Below are 14,954 nucleotides of genomic sequence, written 5' to 3' on the forward strand. Positions count from 1 at the left end.
AAACAAACAGAGAAAGGGTTAATGAGCTGTAACAAGAAATCACTAACATTAAACCGAACACCTTAAAGCAACTGCATTAAAGGACGTTGTTGTTGTTATCTGTATATTCGACTGAATCTGTAAAGCTCCAATCTGCATCTAATGTTAGAACAACTGTGTGTCCCGTGTCTTTAATCTGCGTCTTTGTTTTCTGTCTTTGCTGCATTTAAAGAAGCAGTTTGAACACTTTGAACAGGAGCACCAGATAAAAGTGAGCCTTTCTTACTGATTCTGGAAGTTTATTTCAGCAAGCAACTAGTGTTCAGGCAGTAGCAGATGCCTGAAGGCCACATGACAAGATTGATAAAGTGAAGGTGATCAGAAGAATAAGAAGATATACTTCTTGAATCCCTGAGAAGATTTTTTAGACTTTTTATTTCTTCTTGTTAGCCACCTCGCGATAACGTTAGTCTCGTAAGAAGAAAAAGTTTAACATCATAGTCTCGCAGTTCCCAGGATCTGAGCCCAGTATGGAGAGTTTGGACGGATCCAGGACAGCACAGGCTGATCAGCGGCTGATTCAAATTCCCCAGTATTCATTAACGTTGTCTCTCAACTGAACCAAACGACTAAACTGAAGTTAAATAATCTAAAAACAAGTTTCAGTTCGTTGGAATCAAGAGAGAAAAATCCTTCAGGGTGCTTTTTTAACAACAGGGTGATTTGTGCTCGTTTATGACTTCTTCTTCTTCGAGGTCTGGGAAGTAAAAACCGTGCACACCTCAAACAGGCCGAACTTTAAACTGCAACACATCGACCTGCTGCTCGCTCAGTACACAGAAACAACATGCAGAGAAATGCTCAGACAGCAGCGGCAGTGAGAGAGTTTGGACGCTCACACATGTGGTCGACACATTAACCGCATTAGTCTCTTTTTTTCATGCTGCTAACTCCAGGTATTAGTGCGTGTGGTTGGCCGGACTAACAAGACAAACACAGGAGGATTTCATGACTTTAGAGGATTCCCCTCACACGAGATGGACTCAAGCACACGCAGAGAACAAAACACAGGAGGGTGAGGGAGTGCATCGACATGTCCCACTCTGAAGCCAAGCGGGGGAAAATAAGAGAAAGAAGGGCAAATCTAGAAGATTGTTCAATCAATCAATCAATCAATCAATCAACTTTTATTTGTATAGCGTCAACTCATAACAAGTGTTATCTCGAGACACTTTACAAGAAGCAGGTAAAATACCTTACTCATTGTCTGTTAACATTACAAAAGAGCAGGTAAAAGACCTTACTCATTGTTATGTTACAAAAAGCAGGTAAAGGACCTTCAAACCATATGTAACAGTCCATCTTTACTAGTGCCAATAAACAATAAATCATGAAACTACATTTGAAAACTCTTTTCAATGTAACACACGTTCATCACAAAAATCAGGCAAACAGTAAATTTTCAGTCCGACACAACGCAGACAGAAACTCTTCTCCGGACACTTTCTGTTTCAGAGGGAGGAACATCGGACTGTATATGAAATCTTTCTTTTTATGTACTGGACGGACAGAGAGTGATTGTTTTTGGAGTTTGTGACCTGTTTGATACACACACCTCGACCTTCTTTCTTCCTTCGTCTTTCTCGACAGTCACATTTTAAAATCACACAAAATGTTGTTCACAGCTTTGTTGGACTTTGAGATCCTTCTTTGGAAAAGTTGGGCATGTGAAGAAAATAATAGTGGTTAAGAAAAGAGTCAGTAAAGTGTGACTTCAGGGGAAACGATGAGTTGAGTTTCTAAAAGGTTTTTTTTATGTTAAAAAACTGTGTTTGGAGTTTGAAAATAAAAATTGTCTGCAGCTTTGAGGAAATGATTTCAGTGATAGACAAACTTTAAATCTGATATTTCTCAGTGTTTCAATGATTTGCTCCATAACTGTTCCACTGAAGCTTCTGAGCTTCCTCTGCTGCATGAATTCATTATTTTGTTTAGGGTTTTCAAGGTTTGTAAAGTTTTGGAAAATGAGGAGAAAAGGATGCTAACAGCTGCAGAAAAGTGTGAGAGGAGCTCCGTCCCGGCTGCACAACGAGCTCGACTTCTGACCTCTCTGTGGAGGGAGCTAACACATGAGGAAACTTTACATCTGGAGCTCAAAGGAGGGTCCTTTGAAGGGTCCTTAAGGGCCTGAGACTTAATGAAGAGGTCTTATGTTCGCAGCAGATATGATCCCTTTGGATCCTCGTAAAGATTAAGGATTATTCCTGCCATCGCCTCTCCCCCTCACTTCAGAAGAACAAGTTGTAAAAATATCACATGCAAGTCACACGCCATCAAATACTACATCCCAGGCCTTCCTACTACCATGCCAGTGTGTGTGTGTATACATGCAATTAGCCTATAGGAGAGTGGCGTGCAGAACTGTCACATGTGCATTGGTGACGTGTGCGTTGCGTGTTGCAGGCATGTTTGCGTGTTTCTCTTATGGGTGTGCTGTCAGGGGGCATGTGGCTCACTCCAAGAGATCAGCCCTACGCTCCGTCACTCATTGTAGCAGGCATAGATTAGTCACGCAACACACACACACACACACACACACACACACACACACACACACACACACACACACACAGCCTCATTATGAAAAACGATCTAAGTGTGGATGTATGTATCTTCTGATGCTTCCTATAGACCCCACCCCCACAGGATAACCCCATTATGCATCCCCCCCTTTAACCTTGCACCATGTCCATCCCTCCCCCATCAGCCCCCCCCCCCCCCCCCCCCCCCCCCATCCTTTCTTTGTTCGACTCGGCATCGCAGGCGATTGACGACCGATTTCGTGACGCCGGAAGAGTCTCGCTCCTCTTAAACCCGGCGTGCAGCACGCGAAGCTAGAGCACCCGTCCGTACATTTTGTCAGGATTAATTCGTTTTAATCATTCATTTCCTGCGTAGCCTCGGCAGGTTTGTCCAGGCCGTTTATGTGAAAAATAAAGGCGGTAATGTGCGACGACTTGTGACAGGCGGCTTCGTAAACGTAGGTGTTTTGTCATGAGCTCCACAAACACACAAACACACTCCGACAGCCACACACACACACACACATTCTCCTCCATCAGTGGAAACTAGTGCAGAGGGAAATGAATCTAATGAGCCTCTTTATTTCCCTCCTTCATCACCTCATGTATTTTTGTTTTCTCTCTTACGGCAGCTCTTGGAGAGGATGCAGCGTCAGGAAAGACAAACACTCGGCATGATTAATTATCGGCACCGGCACTTCCTCCGCCAACAACACAGACCTTTATTCACACACTCGCTCCTCCTGTCTTTGGGTTTGCTTTTCTTTGCCTCCCTCTCTGGTCAAAAAAAAAGAAAAAGGAAAACAGAGGAGGTAATGGCGAGGCGTTTATGTGGTCTGTGCAGGACGAGGGTGTTAAGTACAAAGTGACAACTAGAGAAGGGAAGCAGGTGATGCCAAAGGGTGAGGCCCTGAGTGTCTCGCTCCTTTAGTCCAGCAGGTATGGCCTTTCCATTTCCAGTAAAGTTAGGACCACCCGCCAAAAACTGAGCTTTAGAGTGCCTCCATTTGAACAATTCAGGCCCCAATAGGCTCAGAACTTCTCAGAGAACAAATTCAAGTAGAAAAAAGAAGAAATCTGAACAGTTTGATCTGTTGCAACCAAACGGAAACTGATAGAAAAATGTAGGAATAGTGAGAAAACATCTGCAGAGACAGATAAGATTCCTGCTTTAGACTCCTGTGTACTTCATTTGTGCTTAATTAAACCCCCCTTTAATCTGGCATTAATCTTTGCAGCCTCCAGGGGGTGTGATGAGTCTGTGTGTGTCTTTTAAAGCCACTTCCTCCAACATGAAAGAGCTGAAAGGAGACGAGAGGAGAGAAAGAAGAATCCCCTCCTGTGGGACTCATCGTGTCACTGACAGGCTTTTAATCTGAGGATAATGGAGATAAAAGACAAAGAAATGTCCCCGAGATGAATATTTCAATACGATCATGTACATTAGATCCAAAGATGGCACGGCGGGACATGATTTAAAGAGTGTTGCATGACTGAGAGCGCTTCATGAGTACAGGAGGAGCACGTGTCTCCGGCTCAATGCTGTTTTTTTTACTCCAGGTTTTTAGATCGGACTCGTCTCAGAGCAGCTTCACCGTTCATACACGGCTGCTGCAAGGTCGTCACGATACCAGGATTTGAATCCTCGATATGATACTAGCAGAAAGCAAACAGTATTGATACCTAGAAGTCAAAGGCACCTGATATGAGTAACTTCTTGTTTTTGATGACTAAAAATGGCATAAAGCTCCTTCAGTCTGTCGTAAATGAACAAACATATTTAGCGATGTTTCAGCACAGAGAACATGCCAATGTTTTTGTGAAATGTTTGATTGCAGGAGTCGTCTCACTCTTTTTGTTGGATGCATTCCTCTCCTGTGCGCTTATCTTTAACACTTTTTTAAAGTTTGGTTACTTTACGATATGATCAGTCATTAAAATAACAGAGATCGTATCGGCTTAAAACTCAGGGTTATCGAAAAAAAGAATCCAGAACATTGACAATCAGAGTTTCAACACCTCATCGTTGGCCAGTTTAGAGTCGCGTGCGGTTTAAATGAGATTTGATTCTATTTGAGGATATGAGTAATTTCAACCAGAAACATTTGTGGGAAGTAACTCTGACAGCGAAGCTTTGCACGCTACCAATGACTTCACACCAAAACAAGAAGAACTGCAGCAGTGACAAATACAGTCTGGTTAACCAGAGCCATGAAGAAGAAGTTTGGACGACTCTGCAAAAGAAAAGATAAACTGATGATGATCATGCAACAGATGATACAAACATTTCTCATGCCTGCAAAGTAATTCCACTAAATCTGATTTTAGATGCAGAGATTTGCACTGAGCAGGAATTCTCTCAAGGTTCAAAACTTTCTAAATGTTTTGCAACTTCTTTTTATCTCTGAGAGAAAACAGCAATAACCAACACTTAGAGCTTGTCCAATGAGAGAGGAAATGCATCACTCCTCTCATTCACCACTGTGCAAATACAGTACAAGCTTCTGCTGAATGTAGCTTTACTTTACATTTCAAGAAAGAGAAATAACGAAATGCCTGAAATACTGAACTGTTGAACTTTTTATGACAGCTGTAGTTACAAATATTATCAAGCAGCATCAAAGTAGATCAACTTAAACGTGCACTATGTAGATTTGGCGGTTGAATTTGAAAGTTGGAGAAGTGAAACAATTCTCTGCTCTATTTTCTAAACTAAATACACAAAATTTACTCAAAGAAAAAAATGGCTCCCTGAACACTGTTTGGACCTAAACAGCTACCAGGAGAGTTACAGTTTCACTGCTGCGGCCCCCCACCATAACTTCTTGTGTAGCTTTTTATCTTCAAACAGTTCAAGGGACCAAATTTTCATCTGAGGACAGTTTGTATATAGAGTTGTAGAGATAAACCTGGTGGCCCTGTATCACAGTTCTGTACTTCTTTGAGGCTAATGCTTCTGTTGTAATCCTAAAAGCCGAGCCGGGGTCGGGGGTCACAAATGAACCTCTGTGCAGGACTTCTACTTTGTGATTTACACCTGAAGATGATTGTGCTGATGAAGGGGATCTGGGGATTCTTATTACTATTCTCTGATCCACTCCAGAAATGAGGAGATAAGTGATTTTCTCTTTCTGATGACGGATGTTTTTGAAAAGTCTCAGATGTGAGTGACACCCAAACACATCTCTGTGATCTGTGATTGGAGCAGTGAGGGTGCCATCTCTTGGCAGCTGATGCTCTCTCTCTTTCTCTCTCTGAGCTGAACATGCGAGCGCCGAGCAGCACAGCAGGCCCCTCCCCTCCCACAAGGGTTGCGTGAGTAGAGAAAAACTGTGTGTGTGTGCACATGTGTGTGTGTTGAGGTTGGGTTGGCTTACAGCCACTTCCTCTGCCTGTTCCCGCCCCCTTCTCCCTCTGTGCTCTCTCTCTCTCTCTGCAGGCAGGAAATCCACAGCAGAGTGAGCAACACCAAGAGAGAGAGAGAGAGAGAGAGCGAGAGAGAGAGAGAGAGAAGCTCTGGCTGATCAAGGGCTGGTTGTCACGCGAGCGAGCCGTCTGTCAATCTCCCCCCCTTCCTCCTGACAGGGCGCTGGCGGCCAGCCAAGGCCTTGCGTGCAAGCCGGCGAGCCACATTAGCCCATAAAGAATTTCATAATAGCAACAGCTGTTAAATATTGATGACTGCTGGCAAGCGCTCAATGGTGCTCGGCAGAAAGGTTAAGCCTCCGCTGTAATGGAAGCTAATACTTCATTATGCCACAGATCAAATGTCCGGATCTCAGATCCCAGACCGACTGTTTCTTGTTTTTCTAATGTGGCCAAAAGTTTTTGTTTTTTTCACAACTTTGTGAAGACAAACAGAAGCTTTTTCCTCCCGTCTAACTGCACGATGATGGATGAATATCTGCTGCACTGATTCAATCTCCCTCCATGCTCGATAACAACGTTAACATGGGATTGAGTTTTTAATCTTCCTGATATGACTTTGAGTGTTTCCACTCGGACATACTGTATAAGATTACTTTGAAGGATTAAGAGCAATTCCCTTTTGTGTGTTAACAAAACAACAACTACAAAAAGTACTTTTGTTGGAGGCACGCAAGGAATCACAAATATTCCTCTTTCAGAGGAGATTAAAGAGAGAGAGAGAGAGGGGTTTGTTCCTCTGGAGCGGCTGGGGGAAGTTCATTTCAGATTCCTGAACAGAGCGAAAAACAAAAGCTTTGTGGGCTGAGATACAGAATTAAAGGGAAGTGATATTATGACAAAGCAAATGGATCAGAGAGGCGGCAGGTTGGGTTGTAAACCCGATTGTTTCAACTTGTGTGTTTTGGTTGGCAGGCGGACGCTCGTCACCGTGTCGAACATCTCCACACATGAGCCCTTCAGCAAATCAGACCTGTACCACAACTTCTCTATACTGCTACTGTATGTGGCTGCTGCACGCTAAACTGACGCCACACACACACACACACACACACACACTGGAGGCCTATTCTAGCCGTCATAATGTGAGAGTCATCTAATTGCTTCTATAAATAGAGAACATGAGTGATTGCTCTGCACATGTGTAATGAGAGCATATGTCTGTCTGCAGAGAGACGCTGCTTCAACATCTCAGCTCTTCTCGCCGCGTCTCAGGGATAATAACCACACGGCCGACGCGCTGCAGCATTTACACAGACAAATTAGAAAAACTAAGTGGCCGAGGCCTTCGAATGATGCACTCTCTTACACACACACAGGCTGCATTCATGCATGCTTTGCGTGAGCTGAGACAGCTACACGGCGCAGGTTTTAATTTGAATGTACCCAAATGAATGCAACAGTGTGCGTTCTTTAATTGAAGACAACAAGACGCTCCTCTAAGCGTTGAATCTGTCCTACCAGCCGAGCGTCCACCCTCTGCTCAGCGGGGGTGAGCTCAGGACAAACACTCCCCCCTGAGTCACATTTATCCCAGCAGTAACCCTGCCTGCAGGCTGCATGACAGCACTGTGTACGCACTCTGAAGATTGCATGTACAGCTCGTAGCTATAGTAACAAACACTCAAGTCTGACATAAACTGTGTGGGAGGGGAGGGGAAACTTCAATGTACTTTTACCAAAGGAAGGGGGGCTTGTTACTGTGAAAGTGTTTCTGAATCTGTCAACCAGTCGTCACACTTTCACATCTTGATTTTTACTTTATGTCCTGTGGCTTTGTCACTTTGTGTTCGGCTGCTGCTGTGTTCTTGAGCAGACTACCTGTCCTAACAGACAGTTCATCTCCATTGTTACAGTAAGCCATTTCTCTGTTCTCTCCGCTGGTCTCCTCTGCTGCTATATTTATCTCAAACGTCCTCTGATTGGCTCGTTCAGTAGCAACATTTCTACCCAGCTCTGGCACGAAAAGGGGAAACACAGTCCTCATTAATGTTTGGAGTAAAGTGATGAATCTATAATGTAAAATAAAAGAGTACAGGTTATGAGCCCTGCATGTTCCCGTCGTACAGTAACTCAGCCCCTGCATGCCTGTGTGTTTTCTCTTCTATAAATAGCTCTTCCTCTGGATTCCTGTTTTGCTGAGGATGTCTCTGTTGCTCTCTCATGGAGCTGCTGCTTAGTAAAAGTTGCGTTCAGGGACCCCACCTGGCTCAATCTACTCCTCACACGATCTCTGTTTTCACGAGCAGTGTGACGCTGAGGAGGCCGACGCGAAGCCAACGCGTCAGACTCTAATCGTCTCTGTGTTTGCTGTGACTGATTTGGAGTTTAATTAGAGTTCAATTTGAAATGAAAACCTCTCGCTCTGTGTAAACAAACAAGACGCGTGGAAACAGATGTGCACAGAGAGGTGAAGTGAATGTTTTAAATTAATTAAAGATGGAATTCAGACGGAGAGGAAGAACGGGAGGCTGACAGGAGATAAATTATTTTCTGGTTCCACATGAGAGGAGTCACTCAGGCCCAGGCCTCGGTCCAAAAAGTGCATTTATTTAAAGGTAAATGCTCTGCAGAGTGCAGCTTATAATGAATAAACCTCCATAAAGTGTTTATCATGCAGCTCCATCCGTTATTGACCTCTGAGTTTGTCATTAGGAAACAAAGCCGAGCTTTGACTCTCCTGCTCATTCATACTGAAAAAGGAAACGTCTAAGCGACACAACTCAGGGAATAATTGTTGCTTTTCTTGTCTCCTGAGAGGAGAGCCGCGGCCTGCAGCTCCACGTTCACCTCCTCTTCAGTTAAATGCTCCGTGTGTTGCGTGCCAAGCGGGTGTCACTCACATTAACAGGGACAGCACAACATCCGATTATCTGGCTGGTATTCTCCGCTCTTTGTGCTGGATGTAAACAGTCAGCAGCTTCTCTGGAAAAGGTCCACACCTTTCATGTAATTCATCAATGATCCTGTTAGCTCTTTTTTTTCTTTACCCACAATGCTGCTGCATAACAAGAGGCTAATCTGTTAAAAAGATTATGGTGCCGTTTCGGCCCATTGAGGCAAATAATAATGGGCAGATGGTCCCTCAGGCTGAATCCATATGGGAGGGAAACTACACTAATGCTCCCATAGCACGCGATGCTAAACAAATGCTAACCGCTGAGTGACTAAGGGGGACTTTACGACCTCAACAAGTTGTGTTCAATTTGCTGAGATCTGACTCAAGAAGGGATTGTTTTGGGGGAAGAAAAGCAAGAACAAAGTGGCTGACATGATGATGAATGGAAGAGTGCAGTAATGCGGCCGCAGCATCGTTATTTAATTATCGTATTTATTCTTTTCTTTAACCAGGAGTCCCTTCAAGATTGAGACGTTTGAGAGGGAGATCTGTCCAGAGCTGAACGTTAGAGACAATTTGATCAAACATGAAAATAAAACACGGGCATGTGGACATCCAGCACACATGGAGAACATTAACTCCAGCTCATATGAAGAGAATGCATTCCTCAGATTACAGATTTAAAACTTTTATTTTTTGTTCATCTGCAGTGGAAACATCACCGTCCTGCAAAAACCCCGTAACTGCAAAGCATCAACGTTTCATGAGCTGAGAAAACACGCTGGTTTTTCAGCTTTTTTGACGAAGCACATTGAGATAATCTGACAGGTTTTTTACTTGTTTATTGAGCCGGAGAAGTGGGAGGACATTTTAGGAACATTAAGGAACACTTCATTCTGCAGGGTTTGATTCCTGCAGGCTCTTCGAGGTGTAATTAAATGGGTGCGAGGCCGAATCAAGTGATCGCCACAAAGCTTGCCATGCTTTATGCATGAAAGTCATTAACATGTCAGTCAGCATCGACACTAACGCAGGTGTCATGTAGCCACAGGGTTACTTTCTGTGTGTGTGTGTGTGTGTGTGTGTGTGTGTGAGACCTGATCTGTGAAGCAGGTAATCTAGAGCGATAGCATTATGCAGAATTGAAGCTTCTCTCCCTCTGCAGGAAGATTAAAAGAATCATTTTCATTAGTTATAGTTTTATGTAATCCTTTATGTTCTCTTGATATATTTCTATACAAAATGTTGGTAATTTTTTCCATTTATTAAGATTTTGGAGAGTATCTCAGTTAAAGAGGATGTCTGGTTTAAAACTAAATCAATTATTTGTTTTTGTGACATTTATTATAAAATTCTTGTGTTTTTTGGCAGGAAATGAGGCGACGCCTGCGAGCTAGTTCAGGCCGACACCTCGAGCTGCCTTGATTTCACCCTTGACTCATTTCCTCCACAATCACCTGACAACATCTCCTTCCAATCGTTATCTATTTAAGCTGCAAGATCTCCGTTCTCTCCCTCTTTGCTCTCTCATCACCAGATCTGACCTGCAGCAGGCCTCTACCTGTCGGCTCAGACCGGGGGGGGTTTAAGATATCATCCCATCACTCCTCAAATATCTGCATGGTAAATAAAACTGCGAGGAGTGATGACGACAAAACAAACAAATTTCATTCAAACAAATATAAAAGTGAATCGTCCGACTGAAATCAAGATGCAAGAGTCTTCACCTCTAATCCGTTAAAGTATCCGATCTTATTGATGCTTCAAAAAGTTGAATAACTCGAGCACAACTACCCATCTTACTGAAATGTTCACTACAAGTCGACCAGTTATTCAGCTCGTTCTGGAGGATATTCTTCAAAGATGTTAGAGGATCAGTCTTTCATTATGACTTGTAATAATAAATGTAAATAATAAAAAATCAAGATTAAAATATTTAATGTTTCAGGAGACGACTCTTAGCGCTGACTCCTTCGAGATCGAAACTTCACAATCTTGAGTCAAAAAAAAACCTCTGTTCTGGATGTCAAGCTCTCGTTGGACAGGTGAGCTAAATCCAGGTGAGTCAGTCAGATCTGATCTGTCAGGTTTGGATCTTTCGTGACCGTTCACTTCATATTCTCCATCTGTGGCCCGCTCGCATGTCATCGCTCTAATCCAGGCTGTTTATACCAACACTGGTCCTCTGATCACTTCATTTGGCTCGAGGAGGGAGGACATATACCCCTGAACGACGGCCCAGCAGGCAGAGTGTGTGCATGTGTGTGTGTGTGTGCCTGTGTGTGTGTGTGTGGAGGATATAAGGGGCGGAGGGCATGATGGGAGTGATGGTGGGCTCACGCAAGCTCTCTAAAAGAGGAAGAGTCAGGAGAGAGTCACGCATGGCGAGGCTTTGCTGTGGATGCCACTCTGTCGCCACTCCACTTCCTGGCATCTGGTGTTAGCGTGACGCTACCGCTGTATATGTACGGATGTGTGTGTGTGTATGTGTGTGTGTAAATGTGTGTTTGTTTGTTTGTGTGTGTGTGTAATTCCCAACCAACAAGAGAGATATTCAGAGTGTAAACAAACACCGACTTGTCTGGCCGCCTGTCGCTCTGAATAGGAAAACTATTTTTCTCAGCGGACGTGTAAAGCTGCTAACCGCGGCGCCCTGCACCTCGCCTCTATCAGAGCGGACACTGAATACACGACAAGATAAACCTGTTCTTAAAGGGGCCATGCACCTGTTTGTCTCCTGCAGGTTAGTTTCTCATGACATCCTGTGAGAAAAGCTACAACATTTCTTCTGTGTATCTGAAGGAGCTTCTTTAACCCTGATGATGTCATAGTGATGTCACCTCTGCAGCCTCAGTCAGGGCCCGGACACAAAGCCGACAACCTGAGGACGTGGATTTACAAAGATGGGGGGCATTAATGAGAAAAGGAGGGTCTGTTAGCGCCTGATTTTTGCACATTCAATGATTTCAAACTTTATTCATATGTAGGACTAACAATCAGGAAAAGCATCAACCAGCTGCAGAACACTTCACCTTCATGTCAAATTTAAAGCATTGAGAAGATGTTTTGGTCCACACAGACCGTCTGTGATTACATAACCATTATTTCATGAACAAATACCAAAACAAGCTCGGCAGGTTTAAAGAGGTTATTTAAAGAAACGACTCATCAAGTCTTTGAGCCGCAGCGTTGACAGGTTGTCATTTTCACAAAGAATGCAGAGGTGATACCTGTGTGAGACTTATACTGCTTTCACACCTGCAAAAACTCCTGATATTTGCAGGAGGAGCATCATGTTTAAACACAAACAACCTCACTCTGACTTCACCCGGAGTTTCTTCTTTAGACTCTAGAGGGTAAAGAGAACGGCATCTCGCGTGGATTTGTGACTGTATTTGTGTGAATGAGTAGGTCTGACTTTATTTTCTGCTTGTTGTGTGCGAGTGTGTGTATGACAGTGTGTTTGTCCCAACCTGTTGATGATCTCATGGCCGTGTGGTTAAATCTACTTTTATCACTAAAAACGGACTCTGCTTGTCACGAAAGCAAAGTCAGAAGCAGCGGTCAGTTGTGTGTGTGTGTGTGTGTGTGTGTGTGTGTGTGTGTGTGTGTGTGTGTGTGTGCGTGTGTGTGTGTGTGCGTGTGCGTGTGTGTGTGTGTGGGCCCTTGTGAGTGTTTTTGTCTGCATCAGTGAAGAAAGAAGGATTGTTTTGGACAGCGAGGCGCTCGGGCACCCCGGGGTCAGCAGACAGAATCCAGAGTCTCTCGTCCATTGACCCAAAAGCTTCTGTGTCACAAACAAACACACACCGCTAACTTTCACTGCCTGGTAACATACGACGCGGCTTCAAGACAGTCTGTGAAGTTTCAAAGGTTCAGTTTTAAACGCAGAAAGGACGCTTCTTTTGCAGTAGATTTATTTGACAAATTGGAAATGTTTAGTTGTAGAAACATTGCAGACACACCTGAGCGGGAGACGAGTTTACATGTTAAACTTTGTTCTCATATGTTGTATCGAGCTGCAGCCGGTGAGGAGCGATTCTTCTACAGAGCCGAGGCAGAGAGTAAATGTGGAAAAAGTTTCAGGAAATATTGCAAGCTAATTGGATTTCTGTAAGCAGTAGGTAATATGCAGTCATTATATAATTTGATTTGTTAGGATTTATGTGACTTATAAAGACAGCTGCTGAGAAAAAATCCTGGAAGAAAAGCAAAATGAGATCATGAGCATCTGAGGTTTGTTTCCAGGCTGGAGACAGGAATGTAATCAAACAGAAATGTCTCCGTGGTTATGTCGAAGGATTAGAAAAACGACCACGGTTAGGGCACAGAGTCCTGACGGGACTTCTGGAGGCTTTGTGCTTCAAAGTTTGAAAACAAAGAGGTCGAGGTTTAGAGAGTTTTCAAGATGAGAGTCAGATTTTTCCTCACGCACGGCACGCTTCTCACACTAACCTTACAATTATCGCCTGCACACTAATGAACCTCACATTACAACCTGTGTCAGGAAACCGCCATCGGGCTCTGCAGCTTATAAACCTCCATGTTGGCTCTTTGGTGTCGCCCTGCAGCTGAAACCTGCGGGCTACACCGCTGGAGCAGCGCCCATAAGGCCTCTCTGTGACTCCACTGAATGCCTGAGTCTAAAGTTGAAGGGAGGCGGGACGTCTGGGCTGATAAACGCTTTCTAACCTGAGACATAAAGCACATGTCCTTTAGAGGTGGAAAAGCTCTAGTGTTTGACTCTTATCTCTCTTTGACCACATGTTGCTTCTTCATCTCCTCACAAAAATCATCAAAGTTTCATCCAATCACATGAAGCTGCAGTGCGCTCTTAAATGTGACATGTTTGTGGTTTGAAGTCTGCAGACTGCAGGAGCTGCTTTGAGCTCCAAAGACAACTTTCACAGCTCGATTGAAAACGAACATTTAACTTCATAAATCACGTGCTATAACTGAGGGAAATCATTAAATGAATAAAAGATATCAAAGGATTGAAATGTCCGTGATGTGGACAGTCTGAGGTTCAGAATATGTTTGTTTCTGCATGTCAGCGTGCTCGTCCTCGTCCTTCAGTATTTTCTGCTCACAGCTGAGCTTTGATTTACGAGCACGACCACAGAAATTCCTCCGGAATCGCTTCAGGATGTCTCTGGAATAAAAGCAATATCTCTGATTTGGGAAAGTATTACCAGCTTAAAAACAGTGCAGTGTCGCTGTGGCCGAGTCACGCGAGGGAGGCATGACTCTCTCTCTCTCTCTCTCACTCTCCTCTCTATCTCTCTCTCTCCTCTCACTCTCTCTATCTCTCTCTCTCTCCCTCTCTCTCTCCCTCCCTCTCTCTTTGAATTAATTTTCATATGAGATGAAACAAGTTTGTTTTCGTTTGGACTATAAGTAAGATTCTGAATAATGTTTTTATCCTGACTACACTTTTTTAACCCTGTAAAACACAGAGGTCTGATCTCCGAGCTCCAGAATGACACTAACACTTAAAGTTACTCAACTAATCTGACCCCACAGAAAGACTCACCTTTAACACCTGACATACAGTTTGTGATAGTGTGTAAAAAGACAAATCCTCCTTTAGTTAGCTTGAAGAAAATGACTAACAAAAGTAGCATAATTAACAATTAAGAGAGCAGGGTAAAGATATAAACAGCTGAAATAGTTTGCTTAAAATTAGACCTTAATAGAGCACCACAGGAATGAGTCCTAAAACCCGGAAATAAGTTAGCATTTGAGCGCCATGGGGTCTAACGTCTAAAAGTCAACAGGGATTTTGAATGGGTTTGTGGTTAGACGCCTGAAATAAGGTCTGTGGTTAACACAAGCTGAAGAGATGTTGGTGTTTTGTTAGACCACATAAACTACGTTAGGTAATACCCCCACTGCTGAATTTTGAAGTTCTTACACGTCTTTAAAAAGGCGGTTGCTAACAAGCGGCTAAATGTGACTACAGTGGTTGTCGGGGACATTAAACGTCATCACGCCGGACACAGAGGGCGGGAACTCTCTCACTAGTCTGAGATGTCTCCTGTAGGTTTAATCTTTAGGTTAAGGTGAATATTATGTTAGTAAACTATTTATTAAGCTGATTAGTTTATCGGAGATCGTCTGAAGCATAA

General features: G+C 43.6%; 1 protein-coding gene across 1 annotated transcript in view; it reads right to left on the bottom strand.

The window, feature by feature from the left end:
• The window catches only part of ahrra (aryl-hydrocarbon receptor repressor a), a 77,170-nt gene that overhangs the window by 17,979 nt on the left and 44,237 nt on the right, over positions 1 to 14,954 (bottom strand). The gene's annotated exons all lie outside the window — the stretch shown is intronic.

Source organism: Labrus mixtus, chromosome 19, assembly GCF_963584025.1.
Source record: "Labrus mixtus chromosome 19, fLabMix1.1, whole genome shotgun sequence".
Classification (NCBI taxonomy): domain Eukaryota; kingdom Metazoa; phylum Chordata; class Actinopteri; order Labriformes; family Labridae; genus Labrus; species Labrus mixtus.